Genomic DNA, 17,613 nt, shown 5'->3' on the forward strand with positions numbered 1-17,613 from the left:
GCCAATGAGCGAGTGTGCTTAATACAACCAGAGCTAAGAAAATATTTTCAGATTAGATAGGAAAATGTGTTTCTCATCAAGCAATCAAATTTACTTTTTGACTAATTGTAGCATTTGAAAAAGAACATGTTTATAATAAATACTAAATTGTTAATTTGGGTTTTTGCATCTCTTTTCTGGAACAATACACACATACACACACACACACACACACACGGGTGTGTGTGTGTGTGTATGTATGTGTGTGTGTATATATATATATATATATATATTTTTTTTTTTTTTTTTTTTGAGGTACAGTCTCACTCTAGCCCAGGCTGACCTGGAACTCACTCTATAGTCCCAGTCTGGTCTCAGGCTCACAGTGATCCTCCTACCTTGGCCTCCTAAGGGTTGGGATTAAAGGAATGCACCACCACACCTAGTCTAGGAACAAAATATTGAAAATGGGTTAAAATTCTTATAATAGGGATAGGCTAAATGAGTACTGTTAGAATTATAGGATGAAATGTTAAAAATGATGCTGTAGGATAAATGACTGGAAATATGTCATATATTTAAAGAAAAAAATATACAAGATCAAGAATAATTTTATTCTTTTAAAAAATTTTTTTTAAAGTTTAATAAATAGGTAGAATTACAGGTGTATAGCACCATACTTGACTTGCACCTTCCTTTCCCCTTCTTCCTTTATTCTTTTTTTTTCAAGGTAGGGTTTCACTCTAGCACAGACTGACCTTGAATGTACTATGTAGTCTCAGGCTGACCTCAAACTCACAGAGAACCTGTACGACCCCTACCTCTTGAGTGTAATTTTATTCTTTTCACTTAGTTATATTTTCCAAAAGTTCTACAATGAATGTATATTAGATTATTAACAGAAAGGTAAGTGAGGACTGGAGAGATGACTTAGCGCTTAAGGTGCTTGCCTATGAAGACTTAGGACCCAGGTTTGATTCCCCAGTACCCATGTAAGCCAGATGTACAAGGTGGTAAATGCATCGAGTTCACTTGTAGTGGCTGGAGGCCCTGGTGCACCCATTCTCATTCTTTCTCTCTCTCTAAATAAGTAAATAAAAAGAATATTTTAAAAATAAAGGTAGGCTGGAGAGATGGCTTAGCGGTTAAGTGCTTGCCTGTGAAGCCTAAGGACCCCGGTTCGAGGCTCGGTTTTCCAGGTCCCACGTTAGCCAGATGCACAAGGGGGCGCACGCGTCTGGAGTTCGTTTGCAGAGGCTGGAAGCCCTGGCGCGCCCATTCTCTCTCTCTCCCTCTATCTGTCTTTCTCTCTGTGTCTGTTGCTCTCAAATAAATAAAAATTAAAAAAAAATAAAGGTAATAGAAGCAATATAAATGCTCATGAGAGATGGGTTTAGTGGCCTTCATTATTTCTGAGTCTTGGTAAATGTTGACATACATTATAGGAAAGCTTATGGCTTATCCTGGTTGGATTCAAATTCAAAAGGCTGTTGGACGTTCACTCACTGAGACTCTGCTTGTATTTGGAAAGTAGTTGGGGCTCATTTAATTCCACTGGTATTTGCTATGGGTTTTAAAAAATTATTTTATTTATTTATTTGCAAGCAGAGACAGACACAGAGAAATGGATGGATGGAGGGAGGGAGGGAGAGAGAAAGAGAGAGAGAGAGAGAGAGAGAGAGGGAGGGAGACAGGAAATGAGAATGGGCATGATAGGGCCTCCAGCCACTGCAAATAAACTCCAGACACATGTGCCATCTTGTACATCTGGCTTATGTGGGAATTGAACCTGGATCCTTTTGATTTGAAGGCAAGTGCCTTAACTGCCAAGCCATCTCTCCAGCCCCGGATTTTCTGAATTAATTACTTTCCTTGTTGTTGTGTACAAATACCTAACAAAAAGCAAACTAAGGGGCTGGAGAGATGGTTTAGTGGTTAAGGCATTTGCCTGCAAAGCCAAAGGACCCTGGTTCAACTCTCCAGGACCCACATAAGCCAGATGCACAAGGTGGCACATGCAACTGGAGTTCGTTTGCAGTGGCTGGAGGCCCTGGCATGCTCATTCACTCTCTCTCTTTTAAATAAGTAAATAAAATATATTAAAAAAAAAAAAGCAACCTAAGAAAGGAATGACTCATTTCAGCTGACAGTCTGAGGGGATACAGTCCATCACATCAGGGAAGGCTTGGGGACAGTGGCAGGAGGTGCTGGTCACATTGCATGTGTGATCAGGAAACAGCATAGATAGGAACTGGGGGTTGGGCTATAGTCTCAAGTCCCTAGTGACCCACTTCCTCCACCAAGGCCTCATCTTCTAAAGGTTTCCCAACCTTCCAGCTGACACCAAAAGTTCGAACACACGAGGCTATGCAGAACCTTTAACCTGTAAACCACAACTGATGGTTTTTCTTCTTGAGAGCTTCCAGAAAAAGTCAACACTGGGAATACCTGGATTTTGGATGCTGGAACTGTGAAACCAGGTATTTCTGTTGCTTTAAGCCACACAATATGGAGTCATTTGTTATGGTGGCCTAGGAAATGAACAAATCTGGAAAAACTTTGCTTGGGGGTTTCCAGTTAATTCCTCCCAGGCAATAACAATGATAACAATAGTAATAGAGGGGTTTTAGAGAAATCTAATTAAGTGCAAAGAAGTTTAATTGCTATAAAACTCCCAAGAAGTATATACTTTTACCAGCTCATTTTTCTTTTCTTTTTAAATATTTTCTTTTATTTATTCATTTGACAGAGAAAGAGCGAGGGGGGAGGGGCGGAGACAGACAATAGGCACGTGAGGGCCTCCAGCCACTGCAAACAAACTCCAGACGCGTGCGCCCCCTGTGGCTAACGTGGGTCCTGGGGAATTGAACCTGGGTCCTTTGGCTTTGAGGCAAACCCCTTAACTGCTAAGCCATCCCTCCAGCCCATAAGCTCATGTTTCAAAGTGTGGAATGTAAGTCATAGAAGTCTATGAAACTTTTTTTTTTAATTAAAAAAAATTGGGGAGAGTCTATGAAACTTTGTAGTGAAAGAAACAGAAGTTAAACCATGTAGCTGAGACCTTAAGTGTCTTCTCTGACCCATTTCCCAGTTTTTCTTTCTTGGCTCTTTGTCTTTTTAATGATATATTTTATTTATTTATTTGAGAGAAACAGAGAGAGAGAGAAAGAGAGGGAGGGAGAGAATGGGCATGCCAGGGCCTCTAGCTGCTGCAAACGAACTCCAGATGCATGCATCCCCTTGTGCATCTGGCTTATATGGGACCTGGAGAATCAAACCGAGATCCTTTGGCTTTGCAGGCAAATGCTTTAACCACTAACCCACCTCTCCAGCCCTTTCTTTGCTCTGTTGGTGATCTCTGCCATCTCTTCTCTTGTGCTACTTTTTCCTTTAGGTGGTCATGTACACCCTACAGAATGTGGTCTCCAGTACATGGACTAAAGATTCACTTTGGGGAAGGGTGGTTACCATGGCTTGGTGCTCTGCCAGCTCAGGTTGCCAAAGAACTCTGGAAATGTGCATCTCCTGAAGCTTTCAGCTTAACGTGTGAGAAGACAGGTAGAGAAGGCTTCACATGCCAACCAGGTGGCTGACAGAGCCAAGGCCACTGAGCACCATTTTGGAGCCTGTGACAGGCCCAGATGTTAGCTATGTAAAGGACATAGCAAATCACACACTTTGTCAGGAATGTGAGTACAGATTTCATTACAGTGTTTTCCACTGTCTTTGAAGATAGAGGCAAGTGACTGCCTTCACTCCTCTAAACTTTGGTAAGAAGTACTTCTCCTACCTTAAAAAATTAGGGAACACCAGGGAGGACACAGGGAAGGCAGCTCCTGAAAGGCTGATACTGACAACCTGTCTGCTTGAAAACACAGAATAACTATTACATGACGGTGCTGGGGCAAGCAATTCAGTAACATACGATGATGAGTCCTTTATTTGTAAGCAAGTGCCTTTAACCATGGAACCATCCATCTTCCCAGCCCCTAGGGTCCTTTACTTGTGAGTTAATAAAAAAGCTATTATGGGTGCATTGTCACAATAAACACAGAAGGGAAGGTACTGAAACCATTGCTACTTCCTAGGGTAATGCACTTCCACAATCCCAACCTCAATTCCAAAAAGAGATATGGTCCATCCATCTTGTTCAGGGGCAAGACTAGGCAGCAGGGGAGTCAGACAGCAATTACGTTATTATATCCAAATGTGTCTTGTTGGACAGTTTTACTATTTCATTTTTAAAATGTTTACTATATTATTTATTTAGTTATTTAAGAGGGAGAGATAGATAGATAGATAGATAGATAGATAGATAGATAGATAGGTAGATAGATAGATAGAGAGAGATAGATAGATAATGGGCATGCCAAAGCCTCTAGCCATTACAAACAAACTCCAGATGCATGTGTCACTTTGTGCATCTGGCTTATGTGGAATCAAACCTGGGTCCTTTGGCTTTGCAGGCAAGCATCTGCTAAAGCATCTCTCCAGCTCTGTTATTTTATTTTATAACTTTATTATTCAATGAATAAATGAAATATTCATTCTTGATTTTGTTTTCTTGTAGGTTTTTAATAAAGCAAATGAATAGCAAGCATCTCTCATCTGCTAGCATATGTGGAGGGAGAAGTAGGGGGATTTCTGTGAGTTCAAGGCCAGCCTGGAACCACAGACTGAGTTTCAAGTCATCCTGGGCTAGAGTGAGACTCTACTTTGAAAACACCAACATATATGAACATGGTTTAGTGGTATTATAATACTCTTATCATCATTTAATTCAGCTTGAAGTGCTTACCCTTCTAAATTCCAGTTATTGTCTTCAATCCCCGTGCAACCTAAACCCTCATTCCTAAAGGCTTTGACACTTGTTCTTAAAGTTGTTAAAGGAGTCACTACTGTTTCAACACATAAGAAGTTTACATCATCATAGACCAACATGAAATAACATTGTCAAAATCCTAGTAGAAAACTACCTTTGCAGTGGACACTCAAGCCTTAAGTCTGGCCAGCCAGGCCAAATGAGCCAGCGGGTGCAACAGTGGCATGTCTGTTATGGGGGAAACCAACCACAGCTCCATGGGAAGGAATACATTCCTGGTACTGAAATCCTATGATAGGGGAGGTCATGAGCCCTACAGGTGTAACACCTGCTGGTGTCTAGTTAAATGCATATATTATGCTTACCACACTGCCCAGTAAGCACTTCTCTTAATGTTCATATTTATATCCTAATGCTATCCTCACTTTTGGATTAGAGAAGCTTCTCTTTTCAGATGGCAGTGACATCTGGGATGACTCGAAAGGCACCATAGCGCTGAGAAGAAGTGACAGAGGAGTGTTAAGCACGGAAACATCTCTGCCACACCTTCCACAGCTCAAGGTCCATTGTGAAAGAGGTGGCAGAAAGAATGTAAGAGCCAAAGGAAGGGTAAGACTGCTTGCAATGCACTCTTCCAGACACAAAATGGCCTGGATACCATAACTCCACAGTGCCTGACGCTACCTACACAGGATTCTTATAATAGGAGGAAAACATGATGACCTCAAAATAAAAGAGAGACTGATTAAGAGGGGGAAGGGATATGCTGGAGAGTGGATTTGTTGAAGGGGAAAGGGTGTGGGGGAAGGGATTTATCATGGTTTATTGTCTATAATTTATAGAAGTTGTCAAAAAAAAAAAAAAAAAGAAAAGAAAGGAAACTAAGCCAGACATAGTGACACATGACTTTAATCCCAACAGTTGGGATGCAGAGGAAGGAGGATAACTATGAGTTCAAAGCCACCCTGAGACTACATAGTGAATTCTAGGTCAACCTGAGCTAGAGTGAGACCCTACCTCGAAACCGAAAAGAAAAAAAACCCTACTTTTTGTTCATGGGAGAATACTATCTTCAGGGTTGAGGTGATACAGATTAAAAGAGAGAGAATTATGGGCTGGAGAGATTGCTTAGTGGTTAAGGCAGTTGCCTGTGAAACCTAAGGACTCAGGTTCGATTCCCTAGTACCCATGTAAGCCAGATGCACAAGGTGGCACATGTGTCTGGAGTTCATTTGCAGTGGCTAGAAGCCTTGGTATGCCCATTCTCTCCTTCTCTCTCACTCTCTCTTTCTTAAATAAATAAATAATAAAATATTATTTTTTAAAAAGGAGAAAATTATAACTCTGATCATGGACATATGTAGGGAGCTAATGCAGACGCCATTACAAGATGGCGCTGGCTTCCTGCCAGTCTTGAGGTAAACAATTCCTTATTTAGGCAGCGCCCTTGGTGCCAACCTTGCTTGAGGTTGCGCATGCGCTTGACGCACCTTGTCCCAAGCCTATCCCGTGGCTCCTGTGGGCGGGTGAGCCTATGGCAGCCAATCAGCAGGCGCCCCATAGTATTCTGCCCTATAAAAGCAGCTACACTCCTGCGCCCCTCGCCCCTCGCCATCAGCTTTCCTGTTAACCAAGAGGCTCTCCAATAAAGTGTGATCAAGAAGGATCTTCATCTGGTGGTCGTTCTTCTCCTGCAGGACAGGGGGCTCGCCCCAGACATACTGCTAGCCATAAGTAAATCATAAAGCCAAAAATGTTTGATTAGGAAAATGCTACAAAATATTAGTTTTATCTATCTATAATGCAAAGGAGCTTATTTGAATGAATTATGATACCAAATACAAAAGCACAGGTAAGTCACTCCAGAGAGACTTCTTGGGCTGAGGATGTAGCTAAGTGCTTAGCCCTCAAGTACAAGGCCTTGGGCTTGATGTGCAAATTTAAAAAAAAAGTATATTCATCCAAAAGGGATTAGTACTGGAAAAAAGAGTGAAAACTATTCAATCTTACTAAAAACAAAAACATAGAAATTTAAAGTATAATCCTGGGCTGGAGAGATGAATTAGCAGTTAAGGCACTTGCCTGCAAAACCTAATGACCCAGGTTCAATTCCCCAGTAGCCATGTAAGCCAGATGCATATAGTGACATATATGTCTAGAGTTCATTTGTGGTGGCTGGAGGCCTTGACATGCCCATTCTTTCTCTTTCTCTGTCTATCTCTTTCTCTCTTTCTCAAATGAGTAAAGAAAAATTACAATTAAAAAAGTTAAAAGTATAATCCTATATCCATGTAATTTATAAAATAATAAAACTACATGAACTTGGTATACTTTGGTATTGCTGGTTTGTGATGTAAATTCTAACATAATACCTAAAATTTTTTTAAAAGTCATCAATTTAATAAGTTTACTGCATGGAAAATTTCCTTGTGATTTATGTGCAAATAAAATGAAACTTGATGTAATAAAGTTCATTATTATTACCCTCTATAAAGTGTAATATAATTTTTAATATTCCAAAGTAGAAAACTCTACATTATCATCACTGATAACATTTGACCATGAAGGTGTACTAGTGGCCAAGACAAAGATAATTATTAATAGTATATAATACAGTGAAAATATTTTAAAGTGTACAGTTAAATTACAATAAGTAACTACTCATATTGATAACATTGAAAAACAGCTAGAACAGAGTTGGTAAAAACAAAATTAGTTATAATTGGGTAGGATATTATACATTATGTATATTTATTTATTTATTTTATGTTTTTGGTTTTTCAAGGTAGGGTCTCACTCTAGCCTAGGCTGCACTGGAATTCATTATGGAGTCTCAGGGTGGCCTCGAACTCATGGTGATTCTCCTGCCTCTGCTCCTAAGTGCTAGGATTAAAGGCATGTGCCACCACACTGGGCACATGTATTTAGTTTAAAATTCGCTGTGGATTTTTTTTTTTCAGCAATGAAGGTATTTGTTTGTTGGGGGGAGAAGTGCTAGAGATTGAATCAAGATACCAGAAATTCTAGACATGATCAATCACTGAGCTATACTTCCAGCCACAACTAATATATACCTTATGACATACAATGTATTTGGAAAATAGCAAAAAACTATTATTATTATTACTATTAATTTTTGCTGTTGTTGTAAGGTAGGGTCAGGCTTTTTCCTAGGCTACCCTGGAATTCACTCTCAGGGTAGCCTCAAATTCATGGCAATACTACCTCTGTCTCCTTAGTGCTGGGATTAAAGGCATGCACCACTATCCCTTTATTATTATTATTTATAAAAATCAAGTATAATGAAGAAAAAAGTCTTTGAAAAATTCAAAATTTGAAACCAATCAGAGTATTGATATGTTTCTTACAGCAAGAGTGTGAGGCCTAGAAGTTCATAATATATTTACATTTTAGGAATCTAAGATGTGCAATGGCCCTTTTCTTCCACTATGGAACACAGAACACACATTAAAGTAGTCAGTATTAATGGGAGTGCTAATTTGTTACATCATGCCATGGATTGTAAGTTATTTTACAGGGGTCCTTCCTTTGCAGCTGGCTGTGTCTCAATTGCTTTCGCACCTGCTAGCATTTCAGAGCACTTAAAATATCACCCTAAATTTAGATGGAGCAGTTTAGACATGCATTAGCCCAAAGACAAATTCCCTTAATGCAACTAGAGTTTAATTTTTCAAATTTTTATTTATTTGTTTGTTTAGAGTCACAGAAAGAGGGGGAGAAAGAGAGAGAGAGAGAGAGAGGGAGAGAGAATGGGCACGCCAGGGCTTCCAGCCACTACATACAGACTCCAGACACATGCACCTCTTGGGAGTCTGGCTTACGTGGATACTGGGGAATCAAACCTGGGTCCTTTGGCTTTGCAGGCAAGTGCCTTAACTGCTAAGCCATCTCCTCCAACTACAGTTTCGAGTAACTGTTTGGGCCCTGATGTAACAGCACAATTTCATTTCAGTATGTCACTGGCTGGGCCCTTTTTGTTTTCTTATCCTGTGTTACATGCTGCTAAGTCACTCAGAGTCAATGGGTCCTCAGTGCACTAATAAGGAATGTAGAAAATACTCTAGGTATAATGTGTTTTTAGTTTATTTATTTGAGAGAAAGAGAAAGAGACAGAGAGAGGGAGAGAGAGAATGGGCATACCAGGGTCTCCAGCCACTGCAACCAAACTCCAGATGCATGTATCCCCGTGTGCATCTGGTTTACATGGGTCCTGGGGAATCAAACTGGGGTCCTTTGGCTTTGCAAGAAAATTCCTTAACTGCTATAACTGCTAGGCCATCTCTCTAGCCCTAAATAATGTGTTTTTAAACTTAAAATATTTTATTTATTTGCAAGGGGAGAGAGAGGGGAAAAGAGAGAGAGAGGGAGGGAGGAAGGGAGAGACAAGAGAAAGAATGAATGGGTGTTCCAGGGCCTCTTGCCACTGCAAACAAGCTCCAGATGCATATGCCACTTTGTGCATCTGGCTTCATGTAGGCTTTAGGAAATCAAACCCAGGCTGTCAGGCTTTGCAAGCAAGCACCTTTAACCACTGAGCAATCTTTCTGTCACAACAAAGTAGCACATGCATCTGGAGTTCGTTTGCAGTGGCTGAGGCCCTGGCACACCAATTCTCTGTATATCTCTTCCCTCTATCTCCCTCTGCTTGCAAATAAATAAATAAAAATGTTTTAAAATGATTATTGTTTTAGGAAAATCGCTTTTCTTTTGGCTTTTTTTTTTTGTTGTTGTTGTTTTGCTTGGTTTTTCAAGGTAGGGTCTCACTCTAGCCCAGGCTGACCTGGAATTCACTACGGAGTCTCAGAGTGGCTTTGAACTCACAGTGATTCTCCTACCTCTGCCTCCCGAGTGCTGGGATTAAAGGCATGTGCCACCATGCCCAGCCCATCCTTTTTTCTAATAGCAAAGATTATAATGAAAGGATTGAATTATCAAACTGTAAGACTATGCAAGACCACACTAATTATTTTTTTTAAACAATCAAATAGGGGTTAAAAAAATAACAAGATGCAATTATGAGAAATACTGAAAGTAATACTTTCAATGTCAGACAATAGGGATTATACTATTATTACACATGGAAAGAAAACCTGTCACCAGGAGCAACAGTTGCAGCAGATCATTCAGTGATTTCCCAGTGGAGAGCTTGAGAGAATAGACCCATCCATCTCCATGAAAGGTGGCCAACAGAGGCTTGAAGCAACTGCCATCCCCAAATCCATTCAGTGTCTTTATTCTTAAATTTGAAGGTCATAGAGAAGTATTTAACAAAGTGTTGGGGTTGGAGAAATGGCTCAGTGGTTAAAGGTGCTTGTTTGAAAAGCCTGGTGGCTTGAGTTCAACTCCCAAGTACCATGTATAGCCAGATACACAAAGTAGAACATATGTCTGGAGTTTATTTGCAGGGACAAGAGGTCCTGGCATGCTCAGTCTCTCTCTCTCTGCTTGCAAATAAATAATAGATTTTTAAAAAACATATTTTATTTATTTGAGAGAAAGAAGGAGGGAGGGAGGGAGGGAGGGAGGGAGGGAGGGAGGGAGGGAGAGAGAGAGAGAGAGAGAGAGAGAGAGAGAGAGAGAGAGAGAGTGAGAGAGAGAAAATGGGCATGCCAGAGCATCCAGCCACTGCAGGTAAACTCCAGATGCATGTGCCACCTTGTGCATCTGGCTTACATAGGTCCTAGAGAATCAAACCAGGATCCTTTGGCTTTGCAGGCAAATGCCTTATCTGCTAAGCCATCTCTCCAGCCTCAATTATTATTATTATTTTTAGAAAAGTCTTTCCTCTCCTTCTCAAGGAGTGCTTTGTGCATTACCAACAATCCTTAAAAGTTGAACCATAGACTCTAGATTTACCCACATTATCCATTTATTGGAACTTGAAGCTCATTTTCAATAAATAACACAATACAAATCAAATAAAAAAAAAGGTGTGGTGGTGCATAGCCTTAATCTCAGCACTCAGGAAGTAGAAGTAGGAGGATCGCCATGAGTTCGGAGCCAGCCTGGGACTACAGAGTGAGTTCTGGGTCAGCCTGGGCTAGAGTGAGACCCTACCTCGAGACAAACAAACAAACAAACAAACAAACAAACAAACAAACAGACAGACAGATGTGCCTGTGCTCGTCTCTGGCATGCCCTTACTCTCTCTCCCCTCTCTATAAAATAAATAAAAAATATTTTAAAACTACTTCTGGGTTTTCTGGGAAATTAGGTGTGATTTGACCTTCTAATTTGTAAGCAATTCTGGCTTTGAATTCTGTAAATGTATCTAAGTCACCCAACTAGTAAAGGCCAGCGCCATAAATTCATTGATTATGAGCAGAGTGAAATCAAGTGAGATCCCACCCACCACATCTTCTTTTCCTACCAGCGTTTATACTAAATTGTCTACCTCTTGTTTGTAATAATTTTCCAATTTCACTTTCTTGCTCTCTTTTCTTGCTTTTGCAACTCCATGTGCTTTGCCCACATTTTCCCATGGCATACTCAAACCTATGCTAGTACCTCCGACAGTTAAGCCCTTGAATTTACAACTAATAATGCTGTACTTGTACTTTGTACTAAGGTTTTCTTCATTGGTCCAAGTGGGGTGTCACTACATAAACTACATTTCTCCCCATTGGTTTAATCTTTCTGCTGGTAACCCCTGAGCATTTGTAATTCTCTTTCAATTTCTGTTTCCAAAGAGGGGTAGATAGATTTGTACTTGTTAGCTAAAACTCTGAACATCTCAGAGAAAACCACTGAAGTCAGAATAAGCTCACACATCTTAAGTCCACTCTGAGCATCACTGGGGAAATAAACTGTGCCAAAGCCCTTTCGGTGGTACCAAATCTCTTTCTGTTTCATCTTGTTCCTAGATACCATCATCAACTATAACATGAACTCTGTCTGATACAAGCCTTTATTTATTTTCAAGGTAGGGTCTTGCTCTAGCTCACCCCCTTAGGGTGGCCTTGAACTCACAGTGATCCTCCTACCTCTGCCTCCTGAGTGTTGGGATAAAGGCGTGCACCACCATGCCTGGCAACAAACATTTATTATTATTATTTTTTATTTATCTGAGAGAGAGAGAATGGGTGCACCAGGGTCTCTACAGAGTGCAAACAAACTCCAGATGCATGTGGAGAATTGAACTGGGATCCTTTGGCTTTGCAGGCAAATTTCTTTACCGCTAAGCCATCTCTCCAGCCCCAACAAACCTTTATTTTATTTTGAATGTTTCTCTACTTCAAACAATCCAGGTAGACAGATTTTTAACATATTTATTTACTTGAGAGAGAGAAAGAGGCAGACAGAGACAGAATGGGCATGCCAGGGCCTGTAGCCATTGCAAAAAGAATTCTAGATGCATGTGCCACCTTGTGCATCTGGCTTACATGGGTACTAGGGTATCGAACCTGGGTCCTTAGGCTCCCAGACAAGCAGTTTAAATGCTAAGCCATCTCTCTAGCCCCTTTCTTTCTTTCCTTCCTTTCTTCCTCCTTCCATCCCTCCCTCCCTCCCTCCTTTCCTTCCTTCTTTCTTTCCTTCCTTCCCTCTTTCTAGTCTTGTCTTTTCTTTGAGTTAGGGTCTCGCTCTAGCACAGGCTGACCTGGAGTTCATTACATAGTCTGTGGCCTGGAACTCACAGTGATCCTCCTACCTCTACCTCCATAGTGCTGGGATTAAAGGCGTGCACCACCATGCCTGGATTTCATACCAGTTCTAATGAGTGTAATGATATTTGGATTAATTATTCCAATGGTAACAGATGAAGATCATATTACACGGACTTGACATCTATATGATCAGCACTGTTTCCTACCTGGGGGTGGTACATGATGGGATGTCTGTGTGCCCTGTTAGCAGATACACCACCTTCCTTTGCTTGCGTGACTGCAATGCATGCCCAACAGCACAGTCACTTAGTTCCCTCCCAGCTACACCCTTTGGTCACCCTGGGGTAGAATGACTCTGCAGGCTTCTCTGTGAATGATATCGTTCCAGAAAGGACAGAAAAACCCAGAAGAGACCTGGCATGCAAAGAGTGTGTGAACCCAACTATTCTTGATTTTTTATTTTCAGTTAGTACAGTTCAAAATCCTTTCTTCGCTTTGACAGAGACACAGTCCATTCATATTAACCTAGTTCACTTGACTGTTCTAGGAAAAGTCCTCGATTCTTCCTATCTAACTCTAACATTACACCTGTTAGACCAACTCTCATCCTTTCTCCCTTTTAAATTAAATCATAAAGTATGAGGAAAAATTTGCCCGTGGTTCTAACACTCTGAGGCAAATCCTATTAAAATTTAGCATATTCTCATGTAATCTCATTTCCTCTACATCAGCTGATGTTTAATGTCAAAGTCAATTTCTCAACAGACTGAAATTGAACATCTCTGGTTGTCATTTGAGAGAAATCTATTCTGGTAGCTCAGAAGCCTGAGGTCTGCCTCACTGCAAATGGCCTTTCCACCCCTGGCTCCAGCCACACCAAAGTACGTCAGTTTCTGTAGATGCTGTTTAAGCATGATCACTACCAGATAACCTCTCAAGGAGTGTTGTCCACACACTCAATCTCTCTTGCTTAAAAAAAAGAAAAAGTTTTAGACAGGTGTGGTGGCACACGCCTTTAATCCCAGAACTTGGGAGGTAGGGTGGGAGGATCACTGTGAGTTCAAGGCCACCCTGAGACTGCATAGTAAATTCCAGGTCAGCCTGAGCTACAGTGAGACTCAACCTCAAAAAAAAAAAAAAAGAAAGAAAACTAAAAAACTAAAAATACTATTTACTTATTTAAGAGAGTAACAGAGGCAGATAGATAGCAAGACACACAGAGAGAATGGGCACACAAGGGCCTCTAACCACTGCAAATGAACTCCAGATGTATGTGCCACCTTGTGCATCTGGCTTGGGTCCTTGGAAATTGAACCTAGGTCCTTTGGCTTTGCAGGCAAATGTCTTAACCACTAAGCCATCTCTACAGCCCTCTCTTTTGCTTTTTATTTGACTGGTAATCTTAAAAAGTATTAAAAAAGAAATAATTAGTGTTATATAACACAGAAAAATGTTATTAAAATTTTTATTTAGTTATTTATTTGCAAGCAGAGAGAGATTCAGAGGCAGACAGAAAATGGGTGTGACAGGGCCTTTAGCCATTGCAAACAAATTCCATAGGCATGCACCACCTTGTGCATCTGGCTTTATGTGGGCACTGGGGACTCAAACCCTGGTCGTTAGGCTTTGCAAGCAAGCACCTTAACTGCTGAGCTCTCTCTCCAGCTCAGATATTAAATTTTGATGTATTGAAATGTTATGTTATGTTAGATGGATGAATGGGCTTCCAGTAGAAGAACAGAAAAACTAGCTAAATCATTGTGACAAGAAAAAATATTTAACATTAAAATTTGACAAATTAGAAAAATACAGATATATGTAAATATAAAAAATAAAAAATAGAGAATGGTTGCTTTTACAAAAGGGTGGGAGAGTTGAAAAAGAAAACCACTATATTCTGCTATAAAAGATTTACATTATTTGCCTGCTTTATTTTATTAATTTTAAAAAATGACAGATAATATTGTGTGTATGTGTTATGTACAACATGATATTTTAGGGGTATAAATGCATTGCAGATTGGTTAAATCTAGCTAATTCACAAGTATATTATCATTTTCATGAGAACATTATGAGTACAGAATATCTAGTATTTGCAATGTTTTTTGTTTTTTTTTTTTGAGGTAGGGTCTTGCTGTAGCCCAAGCTGGCCTGGATTTCACTATGTCATCTCAGGGTGGCCTCGAACTCAGGCGATCCTCTTATCTTTGCCTCCAGAGTGCTGGGATTAAAGGCTTGAGCCATCATGCCTGGCACAAAATTTGCATTTTTCAAGAGAATTTACTATAGGCATTAGCTATAATTACTGTGATGTAAATGGATTTGTTGAAGGCACTCTTTATCTTACTTTAATTATATATCGTTTAATTTTAATTTATTTATTTAAGAGTGAGAAAGACGATGAGAGAGAGAATGGGCATGCCAGGGCCTCCTGCCTCTGCAAACAAACTCTAGATGCATGTGCTTTGTGCATCTGGCTACATGGGCCCTGGGGAACTGAACCTGGGTCCTTTGGCTTTGCAGGCAAGTACCTTAACAGCTAAGCCATCTCTCCAGCTCTGGATCTTTTTGTTTGTTTGTTTGTTTTTCCAAGGTAGCATCTGACTCTAGCTCAGACTGACTTGGAACTTATTCTGTAGTCCCAGGTTGGCCTCAAACTCACAGCAGTCCTACCTCTTCCCCCAGAATGCTGGGCTTAAAGTTGTGCACCACCACACCTACCTTCACTGTGCATCTTTTTTTTGTGTGTGTTTTTGTTTTTGTTTTTTTCAAGGTGGGGTCTCACTCTAGCCCAGGCTGACCTGGAATTCACTAAGCAGTCTCAGGGTGGCCTCAAACTCATAGCGATTCCTCTACCTCAGCCTCCCAAGTACTGGGATTAAAGTCATGTGCCACCATACCCTGCTTCAATTATGTATCTTTTTAAAGAAGTTTTTTTGAAGCGGAGTCTCCCTCTAGCCTAGGCTGACCTTGTACTATCTATTCTGTAGCCCCATGCTGGCCTCAAATTCATTTTTATTTTTATTTTGTTTATATGAAAGCGACAGACAGAAAGAGAGAGGCAGAGAGAGAGAGAGACAGAATGGGCACGCCAGGGCCTCTAGCCACTGCAAATGAACTCCAGACGTGTGCGCCCCCTTGTACATCTGGCTAACATGGGACCTGAGGAACCGAGCCTCGAACCGGGGTCCTTAGGCTTCACAGGCAAGCGCTTAACTGCTAAGCCATCTCTCCAGCCCACAGTGAATCTCTTACCTCAGTCTCCTGAGTGCTGAGATTATAAGCGTGTGCCACCACACCCAATTTTTAATTTAATATTTATTATTCCCCTTTTTTTTTTTTTTTGGATTTTTGAGGTAGGGTCTCGCTCTAGCTCAGGCTGACCTGGAATTCACTATGTCATCTCAGGCTGGCCTCAAACTCACGGCAATCCTCCTACCTCTGCCTCCCAAGTGCTGGGATTCAAGGCTGCACCATCACTCCCGGCTTTATTATTACTTTTAATTATCTTTTGACCAAAACCTCCCCACCTCCCTTTTCCTTACTTATCCCAATCTTTATTCTACTCTTTATTTCTAAATGAATTCAATATTTTTAGATTTCACATATAAGTAAGACATTTGTGTACCTGGTTAATTTTACCTAATATAATATCTTCCAAGTTTATCCATTTTGTCAGTGATAGCTGAATAGTTTTCCACATGCCACTTTGTTATTTATCTAGTCCTTTATTGATGCTAATATGAATAATGCTGCAATGAACATGGGAATTCACATGTCCTTCTACATATTGAGTTTTTAAAGTCTGATTCTCTCTCTCTCTCTCTCTCTCTTTTTTTTTTTTTTTTTTTTGTCAAGGTAGGGTCTCTTTCTAGCTCAGGCTGACCTGGAACTCACTATGTAGTCTCAGGGTGGCCTCGAACTCACAGTGATCCTCTTACCTCTGCCTCCTGAGTGCTGGGATAAAAGGTGTGTGCCACCACACCCGTCTCTGATTCTTTATGAAGATTAATTTTTTAAAGATTTATTTTTACTTTATTCATTTGAGACAGACAGAAAGAGACAGAGAGAGAGACAGGGACAGAGAGAATGGGTGCACCAGAGCCTCTAGCCACTGCAAATAACTCCAGATGCATGCACCGCCTTGTACATTTGGCTTATGTGGGACCTGGAGAATCGAACCTGGATCCTCAGGCTTTGCAGGCAAGCACCTTAACCACTAAGCCATCTCTTCAGTTATAAACTAATTTTTCTTTTAAGTTGAGAGACAGAATTGGCACTCCTGGGCATCAGCCACTGCAATTGAACTCCAGAAGTGTGCGGCACCTAGTGGGTATGTGTGAACTTGCACTTGCCTCACCTTCATGTGTCTGGCTTAAGTGGGATCTGGAGAGTTGAACATGGGTCCTTAGCCTTCACAGGAAAGCACTTTAACTGCTAAGCAATCTATCTAGCCCAATTAATTTATTTTTGACACACATACACACACACACACACACACACACACACACACACACACACACACACAGAGAGAGAGAGAGAGAGAGAGAGAGAGAGAGAGAGAGGGAGAAAGAGAAAGAGAGAGAGAGAGAGGGAGAGTATGGATGCTCCAGGGACTTCAGGTGCTGTGAACAAACTCGACACATTCACCCCCTTGTGCGCATGTGCAGCATTGTGCTCTTATGTCACTGTGCATCTTGGTATGTGGGACCTGGAGATTCTAACAAGAGTTCTTAGGCTTTTGTGGGCAAGTGCTTTAACCACTAAGCCATCTCTCCAGCCCTACACATTGATTTTATTTCCACTGGTAACATTTCCTTCGTGTCCTAACAGAGGGACCCTACATGGTAATTCTATTTAGTTGTATTTTTATTTTAGTTTTTTGAGGTAGTGTCTTGCTTTAGCTCAGGCTGACCTAGAATTCATTATAGTAGTCTCAGGCTGGCCTTGAACTCACAGTGATTCTCCTATATCTACCTCCAAATTGCTGGGGTTAAATGCACCACCATGCCTGGCATATATTTTTAGTTTTTAAGGAAACTTCGTACTCTTTCTTTCCATAAAGAGGATAATAATTTATATTTTATATTTCAACCAACAGTGTTACTTCTTTCTTTTTTTGGCCAATACTTGTTATCTTTTGTCTTGGATAACAGCCATTCTAACTGGAGAGAGTTGATATTTGAC

The 17,613-nt window shown here is 40.7% G+C and overlaps 1 protein-coding gene across 2 annotated transcripts in view; it reads right to left on the bottom strand.

Moving 5' to 3' along the window:
• Kcnq5 (potassium voltage-gated channel subfamily Q member 5) overlaps window positions 1–17,613 on the bottom strand; it is a 565,394-nt gene that overhangs the window by 26,864 nt on the left and 520,917 nt on the right. The window lies entirely within an intron of this gene.

The sequence above is a fragment of the Jaculus jaculus genome, chromosome 8 (genome assembly GCF_020740685.1).
Source record: "Jaculus jaculus isolate mJacJac1 chromosome 8, mJacJac1.mat.Y.cur, whole genome shotgun sequence".
Taxonomy (NCBI): domain Eukaryota; kingdom Metazoa; phylum Chordata; class Mammalia; order Rodentia; family Dipodidae; genus Jaculus; species Jaculus jaculus.